The following is a 26,419-nucleotide window of genomic DNA, read 5'->3' as shown; positions in this document are numbered from 1 at the left end:
ATGGAGGTCTGGACTTCTGGCTTTGGAATGGGCTTATGAAGGTATACAAGCACGACATGCTAATCAAACTTTTATATTTAAAGAATATAATAAGATACTCAGTGGAAAACCAAAGTGCATTTGTATCAAACATTTTAATGGATTCATCTCAGTTGAGTGGAAAATATTGATTAGTTTCATTTTCTAAGAAATAGTCACACTTGGGGCTGTTTCTGTGGCAAAGTAGATTAAGCCACTTTCTGCAGCACCAGCATCCCATATGGACATCAGCTCAAATCTTGACTGCTCAACTTCCCATTCAACTCCCTGCTAATGCACCTGGGAAAGCAGCAGTAGACAGTTCAAGTGCTTGGACCCCTGCACCCATGTGGGAGACCTGGAAGAAGCTTCTGGCTCCTGGCTGCTGGCTTTGGGCTGGCCCAACCCAGCTGTGTGGCCATTATGTGAGTGGACCAGTGGATGGAATCTCTCTCTCTCTCTGCAACTCTGCCTTTCAAATAAATAAAAATAAAATCTTAAAAAAAGAATTGGTCAAAATAAAATGTATCTAATACTTTTACAAAGGATAGCTTATAAGATTGATAAAGTGTTCTATATAGTTACTGATCTTCCACTTGTTTCTTCTATCCGTTATTGAAGGTTATTGAAATCTCTTTTATAATTAAAGATTTTTAATTTATATATACTATACTTTTGATTCATATATTTTAAGCTTTTATTAGATACATTTTTATTCACTAGAACTCTTTGTTAATAGGCCTATTTATTCATGGGTATTGTCTAAGTTTATCTTTGTTAATATTCTTGCCCTGAATTTTTTGTTATCTTATATTGATCTATCATTGCTCATAATTTTTAGTAAAAACTGTTGTAATGATATGTTTTTTTCGCTGCATTTATCCTTTGTATCTTTATATTTAATGTGAATGTATTGATTGGCAGGCTACAGTTGTGTGTTACTTTCTTTTTTAATACAATCTCAGTTTGTTTATTTCACATAGACACTTAGGTCATTTATATTTGGAATGTTTATTGAATAATTTACATTAAGTTTTTTAATTTGTTCTTTTTTCTTTCTATTTATCTGTTCTTATACATTTCACTTTGCCTCTTTTTCACCTTGTTTAAATTAGCTAAGCATGCTCTAGGATTCTAATTTATTTTATTTATTGGCTTATTAGACAATCTTTTGCTTTGTGTTAGTAGTTGCTTTAGGAAATATAATATGTAAAGATAATTTACAGGAGAGAAAATGGCGGCGGAACCGAGCAAGACCGAAATCCAGACTCTTTATAAGAGGCTTCGAGCAATTCCCACCAACAAGGCCTGTTTCCACTGCGGCGCCAGGAATCCGAGCTGGGCCAGCATCACGTACGGTGTTTTCTTGTGCATTGACTGCTGCGGGGTCCAGCGCTCCCTGGGCGTCCATCTCAGCTTCATCAGGTCCACAGAGCTGGATTCCAACTGGAGCTGGTTCCAGCTGAGTGTATGCAGACGGCCTTTTTCCACCAGCACGGCTGCACAGCCAGTGATGCCAACAGCAAGTGCAACAGCCGGCAGCCCAGATGTACCGGGAGAAGATCCGGCAGCTGGGGAGCGCGGCCCTGGCCCGGCGTGGCACTGACCTAGGGATAGACAGCGTGAGCAGTGCTCCTAGCCACTCCCCAGAGAAGAAGGACTCGGATTTCTTCACGGAGCACACTCAGCCCCTGCCTGGGATGTGCCAGCCGCTGAGCCTGCAGGGATCCAGCAGCCAGCCCCGTCCGCAGAGAGCAGTGGCCTGGCCCAGCCGGAGCACGGCCCCAACACCGACCTGCTTGGCACCTCGCCCAAGGCACCCCTGGAACTGAAAAGCTCCATCATTGGCAAGAAGAAGCCAGCAGCAGCTAAGAAAGGCCTGGGCGCCCAGAAGGTGAGCGGCCGGAGCTTCAGCGAGATGGAGCGGCAGGCCCAGGTGGCAGAGCAGCTCCGTGAGCAGCAGGCGGCGGATGCCAAGAATCAGGCCGAGGAGTCCATGGTCGCCTCCATGCGTCTGGCCTACCAGGAGCTCCAGCTTGATCGGAAGGAGGAGGAGAAGCAGCTCCAGAATCTGGAGGGGAAGACGCGAGAGCAGGCGGAGCGGCTGGGCAAGGGCTTGGTGAGCCGGAGCTCCGTGTCCCGCTCGGTGCTGTCCAGGATGCAGGGGATCGAGCAGGAGATCCCAGTGACCGCCAAGTCCTCCCGCTCCCAACTGGACCTGTTTGATGACGTTTGGACGCTCACCTCTGGACCCCCAAAGTACAAGGACAACCCCTTTTCCTTGGGGGAAAGTTTTGGTTCCCGCTGGGATACGGATACCATCTGGGGCATGGACAGGGTAGAGGAGAAGGAGGCAGAAGTGACCATCTCGAGCATCCGGCCCATTTCGGAAAGAGCCACAAGCCGGAGGGACGTGGAGAGCCGGAGTTCGGGCCTCGAGTCCAGCGAAGCAGGCCAGAAGTTTGCAGGTGCAAAAGCCATCTCATCCGACATGTTCTTTGGGCGGGAGGTGGACGTTGAGTATGAAGCCAGGTCTCAGCTGCAGCAGCTCACGGGCAGCAGCGCCATCAGCTCTTCAGACCTCTTTGGGGACGTGCATGGAGCCCATGGAGCAGGAAGCGTGTCTCTGGGCAATGTGCTCCCCTCGGCGGACATTGCCCAGTTTAAGTAGGGTGTCAAGTCTGTGGCCGGCAAGATGGCTGTGCTGGCCGATGGCGTGATGAATGAGTTTTTAGAAATTGTACACAAAGCCTTTTTACAAAATGGTTGATTTTTCCCAATACACACATCTGGCTATCTCATAACCTGTTAAATAGAGAAATATAATTTTCAGAAATATGGGTTTACAAAGCATGGTGGTCATGAACTCTTTTCTATATTTCCAAATTGGACAGCCAGACACAGAGTTCCTCTGGTGGTTGGCCCAGTGAATCATGTCACAAAGATAGTACTGGTTGAAAGAACTGAGTGCCAAACTCAACTCTAAATGTCTATTTCACTCCAGTGGATTCTATTGTGGCTGCTTTTGCGAAAATGGCATGCTGGCTTACTGCCGTGTTTCTCATTCATCCCTGTATTGGAAGGAAGAGCCAAAAATTGAGAGAAATATATGGTTTTTTAAAAAAATTTCTTTCACCTATATAATTTAAAATCATTTTAATTGAGCACCACTGATAGCTAATAAATAATTCAAAAAGGGATCTTCCTAACTCTTACATTTAGACAGGATGAAAATTGATTCACATTTGAAATAATTGCTTTATGACTAGTGAATTAATCATGTGTGTGGAATATAATATGTGGTAATTGATTCCTTAAGAAGCTTGCAACATAGCTAAATGCAATAGTATTGAATTGGTTTCAAAGTATTCCATAACATGACCAGAAACACTGAGAATTAGAAGTATTAAATAGATTACTTGCTTACAGTCTTCAGGTCTAAGTAGATATGCAGTCTAAATTGAAGGAGATATTTCAAGTAGTCCACAGCATAATCAAATAGAAGAGAAACTTAATGAGAAAACACAAATACCTGTGTTGTCAGCACAGGCATAATAATTTGTTTTAAACCAGTAGACTTGTCATTCTAATACACAATTTTTAGATTAAATTTCTCAGTAGCTAGCTTCCTACTGACTCCAGTTTTAGAAATAGCAATACATCAAAAGAAAGTGTAGAAGCAGTGTACTTCCAAAATTTTAAGAGTTCCCATGTCATTCATTTAAATACCACTCAACTTATATCAAAATCTACATAAGTATAGAATAGATAATACTTTATATAATTATCATATTTAATTACAAATGGAATGATGTCATAGACAGAATGTCTAACATTTTTTGTGGTGTTCACAACTCTATTTGAAAAATTAGATTATTTCAAAGAGATTTCAAAACTGATGAAGAAATGATAGAGAAAATAGAATATACTATAGTATATAGGTCTTATCATATTTATTTAGCCAAAGTATCTCTTTTTTTTATTTATTTGAAAGGCAGAGTTACTGATAGGCAGAAGCAGAGAGAGAGAGGTCTTCCATCCGCTGGTACACTTACCAAATGTCCGCAATGGCCAGAGCTGCACCGCTCCAAAGCCAGGAGCTAGGAGCTTCTTCTGGATCTTCCACCTGGGTGCAGTGGTCCAAAGACTTAGGCCATCTTGTATTGCATTCCCAGGCCATAGCAGAGAGTTGGATTGGAAGTGGAGCAGCCAGAACTTGAACCAGTGACCATATGAGATGCCGGCACTGCATGCAGCAGCTTTACCCACTGTGCCACCGTGCTGGCCCCCAAAGTGTCTTCTCCATAAGTATGTTCTTGTGTAACTGTAATTACTTATTTTTTTCTTTTCAGGGTTTACTCTGGTTATTTACTGTTAAGTAAGAATTGGAATCCAGAGGGTTCTGTTTTCAGATATTTTGTTTAATGTCACCTGTCAAACTCTTTACAAAATTACTTATCATATTCTGTTTGTTCATATGCATAGTTTCCAAATTTCAGTTACACAAATAAAATTCAGGTAATCAGTGATTCATTTTGTCTTAAAAATTCTATGTATTACTTTAAAAGAATATCTGTCCAGCTGAACATCATGACATAAATGGACCATTTTTACACACATATTCTTATAATTTTATCCAAGGTTGATAGCTAAAAAGATAAAAAGAGATCAAAGTGCTTCACAATCTTAAGTGTGCTTGGAATTGATTTGCAGAAGTTGACTGGATTGTTTTTAGTTGAATGAAATTATTCCAATGGTGATTTTTAGAACATGAAGTAAAGGATAGTGAAGGTTATTTTTTTCTTCTGTCAGTTTAGCCCATTTGAAAGGGGGTAAGAAAATTGTATTTGGGAAAACAGAACCTTTAAAGGAGTATTAATTATATTTTTAAAATACTAGTTTATCTATCTTCATCCAATTGAAAGAGAGAGAGAGAAATGTCTTCCCTCTGTTAATTCATACCCCAAATGTCCACAACTGAGGACTGGTCCAGGCCAACATCAGGAGCCCAGAAGTCCATTTGCATCTCACACATTGGTGGCAGGGGCCCAAGTATTTGAGCCATCATCTGTGACTCCCAAGATTCACAGTTGGAAGCTGGATAGGAAGTGGAGGAACCAGAACTTGAACCAGAACTCAATATGGGATGCAAGAATCCCATGGGGTAGGTTAACACACTGCTATATGATGCTCATCCAAGAAAATTCAATTTTGAATATAGTGTCATCTGAAATATGCTGATACTTAATTGATATTAACAATTGGAAGATGATTAATAAAAAAGTTTACATTATAGGATAACTTATTAACAGACGGTAGTCAAAAAACCTTTGAAGGAGATAAATGAGTCGGTAGAAATAACTATATCAGGGAAACATTAAGTTAATAGAGGGATCTAAGTTAATAAAACCTAAGTCAAGGAGAAGTACACAAATGTGCCCTTTATGAATAAGAGGTTTCAAGGCTTTGGATCTGTAATTTTAAGTTGAAGAGAAATGCTAGCAACTGATAATGAACAATATTAAATTCCCAGAGATATTGTTTCTATTAACAACCTTTTTATACTACATGTGATCATGATGTTGTCATACTGTGTTACATCAGAAGAAAAGGAATCAAACAAATAGCTCCTTTGATTTATGCGCCTTCAACTAATATTAATGAACTAAAATTTCATAAATTCTCTCTCAAGCTTGAAAGTACATAATTGATTTTAATATGAATAAACAAAATTTCCTATTAGCAAATGATGTACTTTATACAATTTTAAGAGTTAATAAAAGTATTATGTAAATCTTTTTAAACTCTCTATTGTATATGCCAATGGCCAGTATCCTGAACAAACTGATAAAGACAAGAGAGAAAATAATAATCCTTAATTTATTTTTTTATTTTGTTATCCCTTAGGACTTAATTTCTTTTTTTTTAAGATTGATTTATTTATTTGAAAGTCAGTTATACAGAGAGAAGAGAGGCAGAGAGAGAAAGGTCTTCCATCTGCTGGTTCACTCCCCAATTGGCTGCAACAGCAGAGCTGCACCAATCTGAAGCCAGGAGTCAGGAGCTTCTTCTGGGTCTCCCACACAGGTGCAGGGGCCCAAGGGCTTGGGCCATCTTCTACTGCTTTCCTAGGCCACAGCAGAGAGCTGGATTGGAAGTGGAGCAGCTAGGACTCCAACCAGTGCCCACATGGGATGCCAGCACTGCAGGAGGCAGCTTTACTGGCTATGCAAGAATGCTGGCCCCAGTACTTAATTTCAATAACTAAATGCTAACAGAAATATTAGAATATAGATATGATATAATAAATCTCTCACTCTAAAAGAAAGAACTCACAGATCTGCTTTATAATGCCACTATACTCTACAACACCAGGACTGTAACAATCATTTCTCATTTCTCAATGCATTGTAATCTGCCTGGTAGATCTAAGGGAGAACTTGCCTTCATTCCATTACTCTGGACTAACACCTTCCAGAACAAAGTCTCCTGTGTACCTTATAGCGACCCTGTAGGACTACAGCGAGGTGGCTCACATCTGCTAGTCCTAGGACTCATGCTGTTGGTGTTATAAGACACTGCACCAGGCCTGGCACTGTGGCACAGTTGGTTAATCCTCTGCGTGTGGCATCGGCATCTCATATGGGTGCCGGTTCTAGTTCCGGCTGCTCCTCTTCCAGTCCAGCTCTCTGCTGTGGCAGGGAGGGCAGTGGAGGATGACCCAAGTGCTTGGGCCCCTGCACCTGCGTGGAATACCCGGAAGAAGCACCTGGCTCCTGGCTTCAGATCGGCGAAGCTCCAGCCATTGTAGCCATCCGGTGAGTGCACCAGTGGATGGAAGACCTTTCTCTTTGTCTCTCACTGTCTGTAACTCTACCTATCAAATAAATAAATAAAATCTTTAAAAAGAAATAAGCCACAGCACCAAATGCACTCTCCTGGCAGGATCCGAGGAAGGGTTCATCCACATCACACAATCCTAGAGCCACAGAAATCAGTGCCACAAGCCCTGATAGCACACAGGCTTGACAGCAGGACAAGCAGAGAACCATTCTTGTCTCTCTCAGCACCAAGGACAAGTCCTTGGACATCATAATCACCAGGGAGTCTGACACCAAAGTATCTATGGGCTAAAGATACATACTCTAGGAAACCCATATTCATCCCTGTGTTATAATTCTACCCTTATGAACTGCAACAGGGAAGTCTACTCTATCACTTATAGACACAGCTGGCAATGATTAAGACAAAAGCCATCATAGACTATACTCCAGGGCTCACCTAGAACCAAAGCCAAACAAACAAGCCAAGTGATACCCTGTATTCCAGCTAAATCATAAACTCTTTTCTAACAAAACTTATTCCATGAAGGAGAAAGGATGAGTAAACCAGATACGCAGATGTCAACACAGGGACTCAGGACACATGAAGAAGCAAAGTAGTATGATGCCCCCCCACACAAAAAATCATAATAATCCTCCAGAATTAGATCTGCACTTAAGGAAATCTATGAAATGTCTGTTATAGAATCCAAAGATAATGATTGTAATGAAACTCAATGAGATGCAAGAAAATGCAGTTAGATTAAAGAAATGAGAAAATCAGTGGCATGAATGAAAATATTACTAAGGAGCTAGAACTCATTAAGAAGAATCAAATAGAAATTTTGGAGATGAAATTTTCCATCAGTGAAATAAAAAATAATATTGACAGTTTAAATAGCAGAAAAGGCCAAGTGGAGGAAAGAATTTCTAAAGTATAGGACAAAACTCCTGAAATAACCCAGAGAAAAATAAACAGAATAGAATTAAAATAATGAAGAAAGTCTACAAAATAAGGGATGCCATTAAATGTCCAAATACAAGCTTCATAGGTATTCCTGAAGAAGAAGGGGAAAGATGTGTTGAGAACCTACTGAATGAAATACTAGTTGATAATTTACGCTGTCTTGAAAGAGACATGAACATCCAGAAACTCAAAACTCAAAACTTAAGAATAAGGAGTGAATCCTAAAGACAGCAAGAGAAAAGCATCAAGTTAAGAATAAAGAAAAATCAATTAGATTAACATCAAACTTCTCAGCAGAAACTCTACACATCAGAAGAAAGCAGGATGATATATCCAGGGTATTAAAATAAAAGAAGTAGTTCTACACTTGATCTTAGCCAAAAGGCTGAGAAGCAGTAAAAGAAGTAATTCTAATACTTGTTAAAACTATCAGAAAATATTGAGTAGGATGGAATTCTGCTAAACTTAATTTAAGTCCAGCATCACTTTGATAATAAAACAAGACCTGACAGGAAAAGAAAACTATAGACCTATAGTCTTAATGAGCATAGATACAAAGATTTTCAACAAAATTCTAGCAAATTGAATTCAAAATCAAATCAGAAAGATCATATATCACAATCAAGTGAGATTTACCCCAGAAGTATAAGGATGGTTTAACATTTGCTGATCAATAAAGGTCATACATCACATCAATGGAATGAGAACAAAAATCACATGGTCACCTCAATAGATGCTCAGAAAGCCTTTGATAAGATTCAACACCCCTTCATGATAAAAAACCCTCCACAAATTAGGCATTGAAGGAGCATTCCTCAAAATTATAAAGGCTGTACACAACAAGGAACAGCCAATATCATACTGAATGGGGACAAGCTGAAGACATTTCCCCTCAGATATGGAACAAGACATGGGCTTCCATTTTTGCTGCTCTAATTCAATATACTATTGAAAGTTTTAACAAGAACAAGTAAGGAGGAGAAAGAAATACAAACAAAATTGGAAAAAAAGGAAATAAAACTATCCATGTTTGCAGATGATGCAATGCTATACATGGAAAAATTAAACACTTCACTAAAAGCCTTTAGAAGTGATAAACCAATCCAGTAAATTTGTAGGTTACAAAATAAACATTCCTAGAAAGTAGTTTTTTTATATGCTAAAAGTGAACTCAGCGAAGGAGAAATCAAAAAAGAAATCCCATTCACAATAACCACAAAAAGATCTAATATTTAGAAAAGAATTTAACCAAAGTGAAAAATTTTTACAATTAAATTTATCAAACATTGATAAAAGAAGTCATCAAGGACACAAAAATGGAAAGATATTCCTTGCTCATGGATTGGAAGAATCAATACCATTAAAATGTCTACACTATCTAAAGCAATCTACAGATTCAGTGTAAATGCTTTCAAAACACCAATGACATTCTTCACAGAATTAGAAAAAAGCAATCTTAAAATTCATATGGAATCACAAAAGACACTGACTAGCCAAAGTGATCCTGAACAAGAAAAATCCAACAGGAGGCATCAAAATATCTGACTTCAAGGCAATAGTAATTAAAACATGATAATATTAGCACAAAAATTGACACATAGGTCAATGGGACAGAATAGAGTGCAGAAATTAAATCTGTACATACATTTATATCTTTATCTATATCTATTGCTATCTATGAATGAAATCAGATCTATGGCTCTCACTATATACAAAAATCAACTCAAGATGGAGCAAAGACCTAAATTTAAAATCAGAGACTATGAAGTTGTTGGAAGAAAACATAGGAGAAACACTCAAAGACATTGGTGTAGGAGACAACTTCTTGGACAAGACCCCCAAAGCACATATGACAAAGGCAAAACTAAACAAATGGAGCTATATCAAACTCAGCTTTTGCACAGCAAAGGACACAATCAACAGAGTGAAAAGATGTCCAATAGAATGGGGAAATGTATTTGCAAGCTACCTATCTGAAAAGGATACATTAATGAATGTATCAGCTTAAAAACTCAGCAACATCTAAAAAAAAAAAAAAGACTGCAAAGTGCAAAGGACCTTAACACACAATTTTTAAAGGAAGAAATACAAAGGGCAAACAAATATATGAAAAAAATGTTCAACATCACCAGCCATCAGTGAAATGCAAATCAAAACCACAATGAGGTATCACCTCACCCCTGTCAGAATGACTAAAATCCAAAACACAGAGATGCTGGTGAGGATACAGGGAAAGAGGAACACTTATCCACTACTAGTAAGAATGTAAATCAGTGCAGCTTCTGTGGAAAACAGTATAGCAATGTCATAAAAAGACTTGTCATACAATCCAGCAATCTCACTACTGGGTATAAACCCAAAAGACATGAACATGTTGTCTCAAAGAGGTACCTAAACTACCATGTTCATAGCAGCACTGTTCACAATAGTCAAAACTCAGAAACAACCAAGGTGTCCATCATCAAATGAATGGATAAAGAAAATGTTGTGTGTATATATATATATATATATATACATGATGAAATATTATTCATTATAAAAAGGATGGAATTCTACCATCTGCAGCAAAATGGATGCAGTTGGAGACATAATGTTGAATGAAATGAACCATACTCAGAAAGACAAATACTGCATTGTCGCTCCCCCTCTTCATGGAGGAACGACACTAAACCCTGCCTAGGTTTCCTTTCCAAGTCACGGCACCATTATGTCGCTCCCCGTCTTCGTGGAGGAACGACACAGGACCCTGCGCTATTCTTTTGTCTGCTTGGCCCTCCCCGGGTTTGCTGCTGGTTCTTCCCGGGTTGGCTACCGTCCCTTCCACCTCCGTGGAAGGGCGGTTTCCCCTGCCACTTTCCCCACTTCCGCGGGGGAGCGGCACACCGCCAGCCGGCTCTCTCGGGGGCTGCTCAGATGTTATCCGGATGTTCCCCTTAGATGTTCCTGGTGCATGTTGTCTCTCTCCTCCTTTATAGTCCTCTTCCACCAATCCCAACTCTGCTACCCACACGCTGAGTACACTGCTCTCCTCCAATCAGGAGCAGGATCAGCTCCTGCAGGTCATCACTCAAGTTGGTGAGAGGCAGCTGCGTAGAAGTTGTTACTCCCTTCTCAGCGCCGTATTGTGGGAAAGCAGATGCATAGAATAAGTCTTAATTCCAGTAACAGTCTAGTCCGAGTTGCTCCCCACCCTGCATGTTCTCCCTTATATGAGGGAGCTAAAATTAAAAAAAAGGAAGGAGGGAGGGAGGGAGGAAGGGAGGAAGGAAGGATGGGAGAGAGGGATGAAGGGATGAAGGAAGGAAGGAGAAAAAGAAGGGAGGGAGAGAGAGAGGAAGGGAGGAGGGAAGAAAGAGGGAAGGAGGGAGGGAGGGAGGAAGGAAGGAAGGAAGGAAGGAAGGAAGGAAAGATGAAAAAATCTGTGCAAATCAGTATAGCTGCAGATATAGTTTTGTGAAATTTTGTTTTACACCTTTGTCAAACCAATGGTTAGAAATATTATTCTATTATAGTTTTAATGATCTGTGATTACTTTAAATTTTACTGTATACAAATGAAATGATCATTTGCCATTCAATTATTGTTTATAGCCATTGTCTATATTACCACTAAACTAGGGTCTTTAAGTTTACAGAGAAGCACAAATACAATATAATGACTCCACTTTCCATAAATGGTAAAAAAAGAGAGATTTGATATAACATGAAATAATACCTTTTAACAAGAGTTGAAGCCTAAATGAACTGATACTTTTGCATACCCTTTTCCCACAATACTTGATAGCAGAGAAATAGTCTAACTTGGTTCTAAAAAGCAGTCCTTAATTTCAAGAAAAGAGTAGTAAATAGGATATTATAATATAAAAATGAGCATATTCTCTCTCTCTCTCTCTCTCTCTCTCTCTCTGCCTCTCCTCTCTCTGTGTAACTCTTTCAAATAAATAAATAAATCTTTAAAAAATCTAATAGCAATGTGCTATTTTTCACAATTTTTTTGCTTTCTTTTTTTTTAATTTGGTAGGTAGATTTATAGACAGTAAGAGAGAGACAGAGAGAAAGGCCTTCCTTCCATTGGTTCACTCCCCAAATGGCCACTATGGCTGGCACTGCGCCGATCTGGAGCCAGGAGCCAGGTGCTTCCTCCTGGTCTCCCATGCGTGTGCAGGGACCCAAACACTTGGGCCATCCTCCACTGCCCTCTGGGGCCACAGTAGAGAGCTGGACTGTAAGAGGAGCAGCCAGGACTAGAACTGGCACCCACATGGGATGCCTGCACCACAGGCGTAGGATTAACCAAGTAAGCCACGGTGCCAGCCCTTTTTTTCACAATTAAGTCTATTTCCTGCATAGTCAAATTGAGACATATATATAGGAATTTTAGATCCTACGCAATTATACACTTGTAGATTAAAGTGATCTTAAGACTACACTTCTGGTGTTGATTTGGGATCCTTACATAGTGTATAGTCAGCAACTGAACTGCAGACACATTAATGTTTAACTTTAAAATTGTTTTTCATACCTTCCAATGTTATGTGATTTAATTTTTTTTTTTTTAGAAAATAAAATTCTAATGGTATCAAAAACAGAACTTTTTTGGGCCAATTTAGTACTTGCTGGAATAGAATTGCAAAATGTTACTCAGTAACTGACTTAGCTTCTAAATCAAGCCAGAATTACACATATTCTGTATAATACTTGAGTATACAAGTACATCTCATGATAACATTCAGAGACATGGAAACAAGAATACCACAAAACCCCAAATCGTCATCTCCACTGATGAAATACTGAATGGAAAAGAGACTACCTCTCCAGGAGTCTGGGACATCTATTTTGAAAAGGGGGTGTTGGATGTTGCTCTTGCCAAAAATTCAAATAAACTCCATGTGTTTACATTTGATTTTTTTCAGTGTGAACAAAGGAAGAAGACATTCCAATGGGTATAGGAACACATAAAAAAAAGATACCAAACTCAAAGCTCTGACAGTTTTCACTCTTCTCAGGTGGAAAGGGTTCTTTACACTCCAGTGGAAAAGAACGAATCCTGTGAGGCTTAAGCGTCTGTGTCTGACACCACCGCCAGCAACCAACACTCAGGACCTTTAAAAGAGTCGTGACAGGAGTTTAATTTTCCTGAAAACAAACTAGATCTACAAAACAACAGGTTACGAAAATGACCTGAGTTCATAGGAATCTCAAAGTCTGAGAAAGATTGCTTCAGCTGTGCTCACCAAAGGCCTTTTATAGCAAACGTCTCTCAATGAGTCATGCACATGCCCATGTAGCCTTGGGATTATTTTTTTATAACACTAAGAAGTGCTTTCTGTGGTGCAAATGCAATGGAAGGCCAAAAGAGCTGAGTACCGATGGGGCTGGGGAAAGCCTATGCACGCCAGGGCCACGGCTTATCTTACAGAGGAAGTGGGTGAGGCCACAGCTGACAACATGGCCCCTGCTCTGACAGGGGTCACCTGGGAGCCAACATGTTCTCTGCAAAGTAGGTAAGGACAGCAGCTTTCGGGGAACCCAGAGGGCGTCACAGAAGCAATCCTCTCCAGAGGGTGAGAGCCTCAGAGAACACAGACAGGGGAATACGTTGGCTTGTTGGCTGCTTCTTCCAAACAGAAACTGCGACGGGCTATTACTATCACTAAGGGGTCACACACAAACTGTTAGTCACTGCATAGCGTGTCAAAGAAGACAACCTGGCCTCAGCCCGAGCACACGTGGACTTGCCCTGTGATCAAATGCAAGGCACTTGGAGGGTTTTGGTGCCTTGGTGTATTAGCGTGGACTACAAGAATCAGCTCACTCACCTCGAGGAGCTACCACACAGGGAACTGAGTGCACACCTCTCAAAGCACTTTGAGCTCCTCAGATGAAAAACACTGTGCAAACCCTTGAGGAAAACCCTGCTGGTGCCCAGAGTCCTGAGGTGCTGTGCCTTGTGCCTGTTTTCTTAAACACATCAAAAATAAAATGTCACTGGCACTCCATTCTTTCCTACGTGTTGAATGTTTGGCACATGGATGTTTAGAATTTGAAATAGTGTCACAGTCTCTATTCCAAAAGTATCTATTAATTTTCTAACAAAGTTAATGAGATGTACCCGAGTTTAGAAATGCTTTAACATTCTCTGAGGTACATGTGAAAAACTAATATTTAAAGGAAAGATAATTGAATTAGTATTATTTATGTGAAACTACAACTTTTTAATGGAAAAAAAAATCCTGAAAGTAGCCACAGTGCCTAAATATTCATCTGAAGAGTACAAAGATGGAGTTCTGAGAAAAAAGGATCTTAAACATTATAGAAAATAAATGTGGTTCTTACGCTCAAAAGAAACATTAAAAATGTAATGTTTCATATTGAAATCAAGCAGTTAGTCAGAGGTAATAAATTATAAATACAGTAGTTCAAATATTGTTTCTTTGTAAGTATTAGTCTTCTTTAAACAAGTTAAATTGAAAACATTTTAAATCTGTTATATTCTTTTTTTGTTTAAGGAATTGTGGAAATGCAAGCTTTCATAGAAATCTAAACAATGATACCACTTGTAATCTTTACATAGAATACACTAGGCCTTGGCCATTTTAGATTTCTAACAGATCAATATGCCTTCATGTTTGGGCAAAGTCAGATTGTGATTTGTGACGTTCACATGCAGTTGACTCAAACTTTCTTCTTTTCCAGGTTTTGTGTGATCACTCTGCAGGAGGTTCTTTCAGATTCATAATCGAAATGATGCAAACTATAAAGAAGTTCTTTAGGACGGGAAACTTTAAAAAAAAATAAAATAAAGTGCTTTTAAATTCAAATATTTCTTGCCCCTAAATAAAACTGAAACAACTCAGCCCTGAAATCTCCTTATCTTGACAAACACCATTTGAACAGGAAAAAAAATCAGTTTTGGGCCATGAATGTCCTTCAAGAATTCAGATTGGATCTAAATTGGGTTTTGCATTATTGTCGTGCTCATGTTTGTATATGAAGGTTAAGAGAAAGAGAGCAACATCCAGGGACCAGTAGGCAGTATGCGACGTGACAGCTGACCAGTAGTGGCTCTCAACAAGGCCTTCTCTGAGCTCAAAATCAAGAGCTCAAAATCAATCTTGTGATCCAACTCCAGAAAGCCAGGGCTGCTCTGTGGCAGGGTCTGTGTTGCCACAGTGGTTGTAGACGGTGAGGCAGCTGACTTCTTCTCGTCTTCTATGGAGTCTTTTGAAGTCTCAGATGCTTGCGATGCAGATGAACGTCCAAATCTTGAGAAGAGCATTCCGCCAAGTCCCTTTCCAATGCCAGCAGCCCCTGATATGCTTGCTTTGCCTATGTTTGTTATAGACTCTCCATAGTGTCAGCAGGACAAGACTGGTGAGGTCACAGGGCTTGGGATGGCAGAAACGCCTTCATTCTCTGAAACTGAGGTAGATTCTTTGGCTGGGTTGAGAAAGCTTGGCTTCACGGGCTCGTGAGGTAGAGGGTTTGGAGTATTGTACCAGTGGATCTGGACAGGTGAAATGCTGCTGTAGTGTTTTAGTATTAATGGTTCTAATCGACAAGCCACTGGATCTGTAGGATGAAAGATATTTAGTAACCGGTTACAAATCTCTCTAGGCAGAATATGGTCCTGACTTCCAGTGTCTCCTGGGCAGATGCCACACAATGCCAAAAAAACTGCTAGTGGGGATCCCATGCAGGAGAAATTCTCAATCTTACATTTTAAGACAGGCGTTTGTGATACAGATGATGCCTTCAGTCCATGTAGCCGTTCTTCTATTTCCCTCAGCCGTCGTTTTGTTATATACAGTCATCAAGAAGATTTCTTTCTTCATAGCTCATCCATCACTCATCAGGCAGCTCTTCTTCCTTCTGCAGCAACTGTTCATAAAGCTGAACTGGATTCCAGCCATCATTATATCGTAAGTGATTACACAGCCCAAGGAACGTGACATGATGGAGACTTTACCCCCTTTTTCTTCAAAGTCTGGATTCTGAGAACAGAAAAGGGAATATAATTGATTCAGCTCTTGCTGAAGGCCTTTAACTAGTTCATCTCTATAAAGAGGGCTGGCGTAATACATTATGTCCATGGCGCTGCTGTTCAGCATGTCCCCCAACCCTCGTACTTTGTCAGGGGTAATGGAATCAACAGTGTCTCCGTCAAGAGTAAGTTCTGACCACCACTCAACAGGCAGAAATTCCACATGTGTTGCATGATTGGTAAAACGCCTTTCTTCTATTTTTCTTGCAGCCTCTCTCATCATGGCTGTGTTTTTGATGATTCTTCCTTGGTCCATTTTCTGCCCAATGCCATGTACAACACACATGATATGGGTGGTCTGCGATGGCTTATCTTCCAACATGGCTTCTTCTATGTAACCTCTATGAAGTCTGGTCCCGCTACTTGATGCTTTAGAAAATCCCAGTTTTTGGGTAACTGTTCTTGCGATTTTAGATGTTGTTGCATTACTGTAAAGATACACTTCATCCACACTGTGCCAGTCCACATGGTTTCAACTCAACCTAAAACTATGAATAGCATCTTTTCTAAGGATTTTGACACTTCAATATCAGAATTTTCCTCCATCTGCCGACCCTTAAAACAACTGAGATGCTCCTGCTCAATTAAGTTACTTTCTTCTTCTAGAGGCTGCCAAGTACCATCAATAAACCACTGTCCACGCATTACTGGTATTTTATCAGCCTGGTTCCAATACACGAGGTAGCACTCTCCTTGAACCACGTCCACCTCCTAGGGGCCACCCCGCAGGCACACCTACTCCACGGGCACCAGCTCCTGCATCGCGGGCTCGTGCCTCGTAGCGGAGGGCAGAAGCCGCTCCAGGCGCGGTCCTCGTCGTCTTCCTATCCGGAACTGGAGGCTGGGCCGCACACATGGTCGCCATCCGGGGCCTTGGCCCGGGGCCCGCCCCAGTGGCCTGCAGCAGGGTCCGGAGGCGAGCTCGGTGCGGAGCGAGTCCTGGCCGATGAAAGGCTTCCGGGTCCTCTTGTCCTCCCTGTAGAACCAGCGCACCTCCTCCGGGCCCAGCTCCGTCACCACCTTGTAGCGATGCCGGGCGGCAGGGCTGCCGGGCCGCGCGTGCTTCCTCTCCCCGGACCCGCCGCCCACCGAGTTCGCCGGGCTCGGCGGCGGTGGCGGCGGCGGCGGAGGCGACGGGTGCGGCGAGGAGGCACCGCCGCTCTCGCCCTCGCTGAAGTAGCCCAGCGAGGAGCCCGACTGGGCCGAGCTGAAGTCATAGTTCTTGTCACTGAGGCAGGGGTCCAGCGCCAGGTGGGGGTCGCGGTCGTCGGCGCTCGGCGGCAAGTGCAGCCCGGGCTCCCCGCGCAGCAGGGTCAGGGGCACGCTGTCGTCGCCCGGGTCCCTGCTGGGCAGGTGCTCCAGAAGCAGACGCTGCCCCGAACGCCGGCCCCGTGTCGGAGCCCAGCTCCCAGGCGCTGCCGCCCCGGCCCTTAGGCTCAGGGCTCCGCGGGGAGACATGGCCCGCATAGTTCATGCTGTGGAGACGCCGCCGGCGGCCCGGCCGTGGCCCCCAGCGCTTCCCCACACATCCAACGCCGCCGCCCTCTACACCGGGATTTTTAAATCTTTCAAATCCGGAACAGGGCTGCAGCAGGAGGCGGCGGCGGCGGCGGCTCCACCTCCTATGAGGCCTGTGGCCGCTACAGCCGCGTTCGGCGGCCCGCCCCTTTGTCGTGATTTAATTCTTTAGAAGACTTTTTTCCTTCAAAAAACTGAGAATATTTCTCAAAGAAAAATGAGAACAAAAATAAAGATCATTGGGGCCGGAACTGTGGCTCACTTGGTTACTCCTCCGCGGGCATCCCATATGGGCTCTGGGTTCTAGTCCCAGTTGATCCTCTGCCAGCCCAGATCTCTTCTGTGGTCAGGGAGGGCAGTGGAGGATGCCCCAAGTACTTCGGCCCCTGAAAATTCCTGGGAGACCAGGAGGAAGCACTTGGCTCCTGGCTGCGGATCTGCGCAGCTCCGGCCTTAGCGGCCATTTGGGGGGTAAACCAATGGAAGGAAGACCTTTCTCTCTGTCTTTCTCTCACTGTCTATAACTCTACCTGTCAAGTAAATAATGAAAATGAAAAAAAAAAAAGATCATTCACATTGCTGATTAAAAAAAAAAGATGAACTGTTAATTACATTTTGGAGTTGTCACATTTTTGGAATTGCGCTGATTAATATAAGGCAACTGGGGCTTCCAGACCCATCAATGAAGGAGGCGCTAGACCAGCGATGCAATTGGTGACTTCTCTGCATCTGACACTGAGAGGAGCTGCCCGTCTGCACCTACCTAGGCTCACAGCCACTGACTGGCAGAGTCAGAAGGGCGCAAGTGGGGACTCCTTGCATTCTGGCGTCCTGTTTATTGGCTCTGTGACCTCAGGCACCTTGGCTGACCTCTCTGAGCCTTGGTTTCTTTCTACCCAAAATAAGGACAATCTAGCTCACAGAGCTGTAGTAAGGATGAAACCAAGGGAGATGTGTGTGATACCTTCTTTGTAGCAGTTCAACAAAGAACTGTTACAAAGAAGCACCCCTCTTCCTGCTTCCGGCAGAGCCTGCCTGGGTAGAATTTCTCTGCTCTCAGGATCACACAAACAGGAAGAGCAACACAGAAACAGAAATACGGCTCACCAGAGGACTGAGTGCTGGTCGCTCTTGTGCAGATGGTCAGTTATGCCAAAAGCCTTGAAGAAGGCGCACTGCCAAGTACGGAAACAGGCCTCAGTACTGCAGGATTCTCTAGTGGGAAGGACAGGTCTGTCCTTGGGCGCACTAACAGAAACTCTGCCCTCTGTTAAACGTGGGCCTAACCACTTGCAGAACCAGTCATAGGGTTCATTCACCTTGTGTCAGGACAGAATCTTTGACAGCTGTTTGAATTGTTATCAAGCTGCATTTCTGTATATTTTTTGAAGACTATTAAATTACACATTTTGTAACTTGAGACTGATTCACTGAAATAAGTCACTGTATAGAAAGAAAAATAAATTTTGGTGTTACAACCATATGGTTCATGGGGCCGGTGCTGTGATGCAGGCGGCTAAGTCTCCTCCTGTGGCACTGGCATCTCATATGCACACCGGTTCATGTCCCAGCTGCCTCTCTTCCAATTCAGCTTTCTGCTATGGCCTGGGAGGATAGTAGAAGATGGCCCAAGACCTTGGAACCCTGCACCCACATGGGAGACCTGGAGGAAGCTCCTGGCTCCTGGCTTCATATTGGTTCAGCTCTGACTGAGCTCTCATTTGGGTAGTGAACCAGGGGAAGGAAGACCTCTCTGTCTGTAACTTTGCCTCTCAAATAAATAAATAAAATATTTTCTTTTTAAGAAAAAAAAAGGACAGTGACAGCCAACAGCAGATTCATCCATGGGCCCTTCCAATGCAGCATGGGTGGGAATTTGGTCACTATCTGTTATCTCTCGAAGACTATTCACAGAAAGGAAATAAATGCGAAATTCTAGGTCATTGCTTTGGAAAAGAGAATACTTTATGCAATCAATTCACAAAAGAAACTTACATTTGAATATTCAATTCTGTTATAAAAACACTGCTATCCATGTAAATTATTAATATATTTGCAAAATCACCATCTTAGCCTCAGGAAAGCAAGCTAATCAATTCTCAAGTCATTTCCAAAGCCTTAAAGTCCAGGTCATTTGAGTAGCCAGGAAGAATAGAGTCAGATAGACACCATTTTAAATGTGTGCCCAGAGAATTGTTGGATATTTACATTGTGCAGATCTCATTTGTATTTTACATTATACCCTGTAATTATGAGAGGCCTTAGCTAGAGGTCTTCACTATTTTTTAAAATCACTTACATTAGTCAGTAGTAATTCAAGTAGATATAATCTCCAATAAACTGAGTTTGATTTCCTGAGCAAAGATGTACGTGTGTGCATCTGTGTGTCTGTGTGTGTATCTTGTATCTCTGTGCGTCTTTGTGTCTGATACTGTTAAGAAGTCAATAATAGGCAAAGATACTGAGAATCCTGTTCTCACTGAGTATCTACACATTCTTTCTAATCTGCCTCCACTGAAGCCAGGAATCTCTCCTTTGAGCATTTGACACTCAAAAACCATTACCATGCCAATCAGGAAAACTGATATGAAGAACAGGCCTCTCAATGAAACAGGGCACAAACTCCAAAGAGATTGCTACCTTCTGAGATGCTCAATATCAGTCTTTTCTCTCCACATGTTCAAAGACTCACAGCCTCTAAGTCAGGTGTTTTGTAGTTCAGGGATATGGCTCAGGTGTCATCACATGCCATAAAAGTGAGACTAGGAGGTGAGTTGTGTAGGATGCTAGGAAGAAAGCCTGCAGCTCATGGAAGCTCTCTTAACCAGGTCTGCTCCTCCTGAGTGCCTGTCTCTCTCGACACCTGTGATGTATCTCACTGTGGAGAAGGAAGGCAGTGTACCCTCATCTCTATCAGCATTGACCCATAGACTCCTGATGTGTTGTGGAGCTGTCCATCTCAACTGTATCCGGTAGACCTGTATGTGACTATGTCAGTGCCTTACAGGATAGGAGTAATTTTTCCTATGCGAAAGAGGCATTATCATAAATTCTAGAGCAACAGGCATAAGAACACGTTAATCTGAGGGTCACTGATCAATCAGTTCATACTTTTAAGGATGTTTTCATAGAGGCAGGGTCTTGGCCCAAGCCTGTGCCATAGTTGTATTTCTTGGAACCCTTCAAGCTCTCATGCTCATTCTCCCAGGAGAGCTGTAGGGAGTGATGACAATAGTCCAAGTGCAATGGCCAAAGTTCAGATTTTTGAATATAATTAAAATACCAGGAAATATGGAAAAGCTGAAACTCTTATAACAGTCACTGATCCTGTTCATGATATTGTATTTGCTCCAAACTTGGGAAGATCTTTCCACATTCTAGCAATAGCAACCAAAGATGTGAGGATTTTTACACTAAAACCTGTGAGGAAAGAACTTACTTAATCTGGTGGACCAACAAAATTTGAAATCCATATAGCGGCTCAGTTTGATAATCACAATTCTCAGGTCTGGAGAGTGAGCTGGAATATAATAGGAACAGTGCTAGCATCTTCAGGAGATGATGGCTGTGTACGATTGTGGAAAGCTAATGATATGGACAATTGGAAGTGCACTGGTATTTTGAAAGGTAAAAGGAGCCAGTCAATGGGAGTTCTCAGCAGGGAAATGTAAATCCTTCCCTAGGTTCAAATATTACAAATCTTCAAAATGCACTAAATGGATCTTCTGCTGGCAGAAAGCGCAGCTGAGTACAAGCTAACTGGAGTGACTTTGCTGTTTTGCTGCTTGTTGCATGCACACAGGAATGGAAAGCAAACTCCTTTTCCCCTTCCCCAGTGCCGTTTGACCTCTCCCAAGATACACCAGCAGCGTGCTTACTACTAACCACAGTTCAAAAGGCCTTTAAAAACACAGTGGATATCAATTTGTTTGTACTAGTCAGTTTATTGACACTACTTGAAACTTTTAAGATATAAATAGAGAGGCTTTTGGTTGAGACATTGTCAGGAAAACAATTTTCTGAAATGTTCTTGAAACTAACTTGGCTTAAAAATTAGAAAAATCCTTACTATCCTTCTGAGTAGTGGGAAGGAAGGAAAATACCATTTTACTCCCTTTGGAGAATGTAGGCATGTTTCTTTTGTTTTCTAAAACAGCAAAAATGATGATTTTTTGTAAGTTTAATTTGAAGATTGAATAAATATCTTTCATAAAGAAAACTTAGCAGTCATTTCTGATTACATCCCAAAACTGATTTTCAAATGATGCATTTTTCTTTTTTGACAGGCAGAGTGGATAGTGAGAGAGACAGAGAAAGGTCTTCCTTTTGCTGTTGGTTCACCCTCCAATGGCCACCACGGCTGGCGTGCTGTGGCCGGCACACCGGTGTATAATAACATTTAATTTCCACAGGTCTACGAATATTTGGACATTCTTTTTATTATTGATTTCTAGTTTCATACCATTGTGGTCAGAAAAGATATTTGAATTCAATGATTGTCAATTTGTTCAGATTTGTTGTGTGGGGGTGGCACTGTGGTGCCATGTATTAAGCTGTTGCTGAGGATGCCCACTTTCTTGGGGTCAGTGCTATGGCATAGCGGGCAAAGCTGCTGTCTGCAATGCCAGTATCCCATATGGGTGCTGGTTCAAGTCCTGACTGCTCCACTTCCAGTCCACCTCTCTGCTACAGCCTGGGAAAGCAGTAGAGGATGGCCCAAGTCCTTGGGTCCCTGCACTCGTGTGAGAAACCCAGAAGAGACTCCTGGCTTCTGGCTTCAGATCAGTGCAGCTCCCACCGTTGTGGCCATCTGGGGAGTGAACCAGTGGATGGAGGACCTCTCTCTCTCTCTCTTTCTCTCTCTGCCTCTTCTTTTCTCTCTGTGTAACTCTGACTTTCAAATAAATAAATAAATCTTAGAGAGAGAGAGAGAGAGAGAGAGAGAGAGAGAGAGAGAGAATGCCCACTTTCCATATTGGAAGGCCTGGTTTGACTGCCAGTTATTCTGTGCTTCCCACTCAACTTCTGAATACTAATGTACCTGGGAGGTGTTGAGTGATGGCCCAAGAACTTGGGTTCCTGCCACCCATGTGGGAGACAGGATGGAGTTTCTGGCTCCTGGGTTCTGCATGGCTTGGCTCTGACCATTGTGGCCATTTGTGGGATTGAACCAGCAGATATAAAAATAAACAAACAAATAAATAATCTTTTTTTAAAGAAATAGTATTTCTGGGGCCAGTTCTGTGGTGCAGTAGGTTAATCCTCTGCCTGCTGTACCAGCATCCCATGTGGGTGCTGGTTCTAGTCCTGGCTGCTCCTCTTCTGATACAGCTCTCTGCTAATGGCCTGGGGAAGCGGTGGAAGATGCCCAAGCTTTGGGCCCCTGCACCCATGTGGGAGACCTGGAGGAGGCTCCTGGCTCCTGGCTTTGGATCGGCACAGCTCTGGTTGTTGTAGCCAACTGGGGAGTGAACCAACAGAAGGAAGACCTTTCTCTCTGTCTCTCCCTCTCTCTGTCTGTAACTCTACCTCTCAAATAAATAAAAATAAATAAATTTTAAAAAATGGTGTTTCGAATTTTTAACAAAGACTTGTTGTGTGGCCTAACATATAATCTATCTTGGGAGATTTTCCATGTGTGCTTGAGAAGTGTTATGTATTCTGCACATGCTTCTTTTCAATTACAAATTGAAGGTCAAAGAAAAATAAAGTCAGGCAAAGCTGAAAAGGGTACTACAGTAATGATTGAGAATTTGTTTGGACTCCAGATAATGATAGCTACTCCTAGCAGATAACATTTATTTTTCTATGGAATTCTTTTTATGGAATAAAATTCTTTTTATGGAATAGAATTTCCTTAAGTTAATATTTTGAATAATATGCAGATCTCTCTAAACTTACTGTTTTCCTTACAAATAATCACTTAATGGAGGATGGGAAGAAAAGGCAGTCACACTATTTTAGAAAGTGCAATTGAGTGGAAAGAAATGATGGGATGGAGAGAAATTCATTACTTATTGGAATTCCAAAACACTGGTTTTTGTGGTAGTTAAATAGAGAGGAAAACAAATCAAAGTGAAATTCATATCACGATCTATGGTCTCTGTAAATTTAAATTGTTTTTCTTTAGTTATAACCCAAATAGACTGTGTTAGTGTGTGCACAAACCCTATCTCCTGTGCATACCATGTCATAAACGCTGCTGGTGGCTTTAAACGTCTGTTACACACAATTTGCAATAAGGCCAAGTGACCCCACTCTGTCCCATTCCCAGGAACTTGATCATTATCTCTGTATTACAGAAAGATGTCTATATTTCTTTCCTTAAGGGCATTTCATGGAGTTTAAGGGGAGCACCAGCCCTCTGTCTGGACACCATCAGCACCTAAATGAGATTTAAAAAGCATGGACAGCTAGGCTACAGCATGGATGAACATTGAGGACATTATGCTAAGTGAAATAAGCCAGCCACAGAAGGTGAAATGCTGTGTGAGTCCACTTCTCAGAGGCTACTGGAGGAGTCAAGGTCAGAGACAGACGGAGGGTGCTGGTTGCCAGGAGCGTGGGGGAGGGGACAGGGAGGGCTTCTTAGAGTGGACAAGAGTTGCAGTTTGGAAAGATGAAGAAGTCTGGCAGTGGATGGTACTGACGCTGTACAATAAGGTGAATGTCCTTAATGCTACCGAAGTGGACATTTTAAAACAAAATTGTCAATTTTATGTCAGGTGTATTTTATAACATTTTTTAAAAGAGGCCTTAACACAAATGACTGAAGGAAGTGTGAAAATAAAGGAGACTTTGGAGAAAAATTACATAGCTGGTAGAAGCATTTTCCACTAGGAATGTATCCCCACCTCCACAAAAATTGTAATTTAATAAAAACATCCGTGGGTGAGTCAGTCCATGGAGACCCCTAGAACACACTCTGTACCGGTGGGGAAGGTATTCGCTGTGCTATAAGCTTTAGAATCTTGAAATCAGACCTGGACAGGATCTGACTTCAAGTCTGGAAAATAGTGATGTATATTATAAGACTTCTAATACGTTGCAATTAAAATCTAGCTAGTAACTTTTTTAAAAAAATATATAGAAGAAACATGCATTTTATCCCTGGTATCTGGCACATCTCTCCTGATGCCCACATGTCTACTGATAAGGATGTTTAATCCATATTTGAAAAATCCACTATAAAATTCTGGATTGGAATGGTTAAAATTGCCAACTGCATGAAAGCATAATTAGAGTCACATAAGTAAAGACTTATCACAACACATGGAGCAGGGCAACAGGGGCAACACTGTGCTGGCCTCACTTCTTTTACAAGGAGACACAATTATTTTCTTGGAATCTAAAGAGCCCACCATTGACAAGGTTAAAGATGGGAGTACAGAGCACTGACACAAGTCAAATCGGGTTCTCTAGCAAAGTGTAGTCAGCATTGGGCCTTCCAGTGAAGGAATCCTTAGGATACTTGGTGCACTGGTGATTCTTGACTGTAGTGTGACATGATAGTGACAAAGGGATTTACGGCAGGCAGAGGGATGAGCGTGGAAATCCCTCTCCAAAGTTCCATATCCAGAGAACTAGGTGAGATAATCAGACGGCAGCCCAGATAAATCAGTCACAGTAATAAGTGAAGCTGGGGGCAATTTCCTATTCAAAGGTAAAAACTTTTTTTTAAAAAAAAAATTTTTTTGACAGGCAGAGTTAGACGATGAGAGAGAAAGAGACAGAAAGGTCTTCCCTCCATTGGTTCACCCCCCAAATGGCCACTGCGGCTGGTGCATCTGAAGCCAGGAGCCAGATGCCTCCCCCTGGTCTCCCATGCAGGTGCAGGACCCAAGCACTTGGGCCATCCTCCACTGCCTTCCTGGGCCACAGCAGAGAGCTGCACTGGAAGAGGAGCAACCAGGACAGAACCAGTGCCCCAACTGGGACTAGAACCTGGGGTGCCAGCGCCGCAGGCCGAGGATTAGCCACGTGAGCCCCAGCCCCAGCCTCAAAGGCAAAAACTCTTAAGTAGAAGTAGAAACCAAAACATAGTCATAAAAGATAAAATTAAGTGAAATGCTTCACAGTGAAAGAATGGTCAAAGAATCCAAGAAGCCAAATATCATCACAAAAAGGTATACAATTTCACTGGCAGAAGCACACAGAGAGTCATTTTATACTAAGAGTTATGTCACAGATTTCATAGCAGTGTTCTTGCAGTAGTGTTTAATAACACCAGACAATGACACAACAAAACACCTGCAGAAACATGGTTTGAAATACTAACATGTACTGCAAGGAAGAAATAGCAATAGAATTAGAAAAAAAAAAGATTTATTTATTTGAAAGAGCTAGAGAGAGAGAGAGAGAGGTCTTCCATCTGCTGGTTTACTCCCCAAATGGCTACAACAGCTGGGGCTGGGCCAGGCCAATGCCAGGAGCCAGAAGCTTCTTCCAGGTGCTGCATGTGAGTGCAGGGGCCCAAGCACTTGGGCCATCTTCTGCTGCTTTCCCAGGCACACTAGCGAGGAGCTGGGTGGAAAGTGGAGCAGCCAGTATTCAAACCGGTGCCCATATAGGATGCTGGCAATGCATGCAGTGGCTGAACCCACTATGCTTAAACTATTCCAACAATGGAATATTTGAAGTAGAACTTTGAATCGGAGGAAACAGTCAGAAGGAATAAGCTAAGCAAAACTTAAGCCTCCACTAGGCAGACGCAGGCAGAGCCTGGATATCCTCCTGGGTGGTGTTGGCTGCTGGTGTTGGGGGGTGGAGGGTTGGTCTTTTACAATGGGAACCTGGTGGGAGCAGGCATATTGTTTCTTGGCCTTTTGGCTGAGATCAAGAGTGGAGAGTCGGTGATACTCCGAGTCTCTTGGTGGCATGTTGAACCTGCAGCTTCACCTGGCAGCAACAAGAATTAATGAAATGAGGTGGGGCTTATCAGCAGGTCTCACACTGAGGTCCCCTGCATCGGCCCCGCTGGCCGAACAATAACCAAGTGGAAATGATAGGACTAAAACACGCAGTAAGCTTAAAAAACTTGCTGAGTGGGCCA

General features: G+C 42.2%; 3 pseudogenes; 2 read left to right on the top strand and 1 right to left on the bottom strand.

Moving 5' to 3' along the window:
* Positions 1-1,247: 1,247 nt before the first annotated feature.
* Positions 1,248-2,788, top strand: LOC100353988 (ADP-ribosylation factor GTPase-activating protein 2 pseudogene; annotated as a pseudogene).
* An 11,955-nt stretch (positions 2,789-14,743) lies between these two features.
* On the bottom strand, positions 14,744-17,323 carry LOC100352467 (phospholipase DDHD1 pseudogene; annotated as a pseudogene).
* Positions 17,324-18,516: 1,193 nt separating this feature from the next.
* Positions 18,517-21,259, top strand: LOC103345833 (nucleoporin SEH1 pseudogene; annotated as a pseudogene).
* Positions 21,260-26,419: the final 5,160 nt, after the last annotated feature.

Source organism: Oryctolagus cuniculus, chromosome 7, assembly GCF_051225735.1.
Source record: "Oryctolagus cuniculus isolate XC-2025 breed Fujian yellow rabbit chromosome 7, ASM5122573v1, whole genome shotgun sequence".
In the NCBI taxonomy this organism is placed as follows: domain Eukaryota; kingdom Metazoa; phylum Chordata; class Mammalia; order Lagomorpha; family Leporidae; genus Oryctolagus; species Oryctolagus cuniculus.
This window is presented reverse-complemented; position numbering and strand designations above follow the sequence as displayed.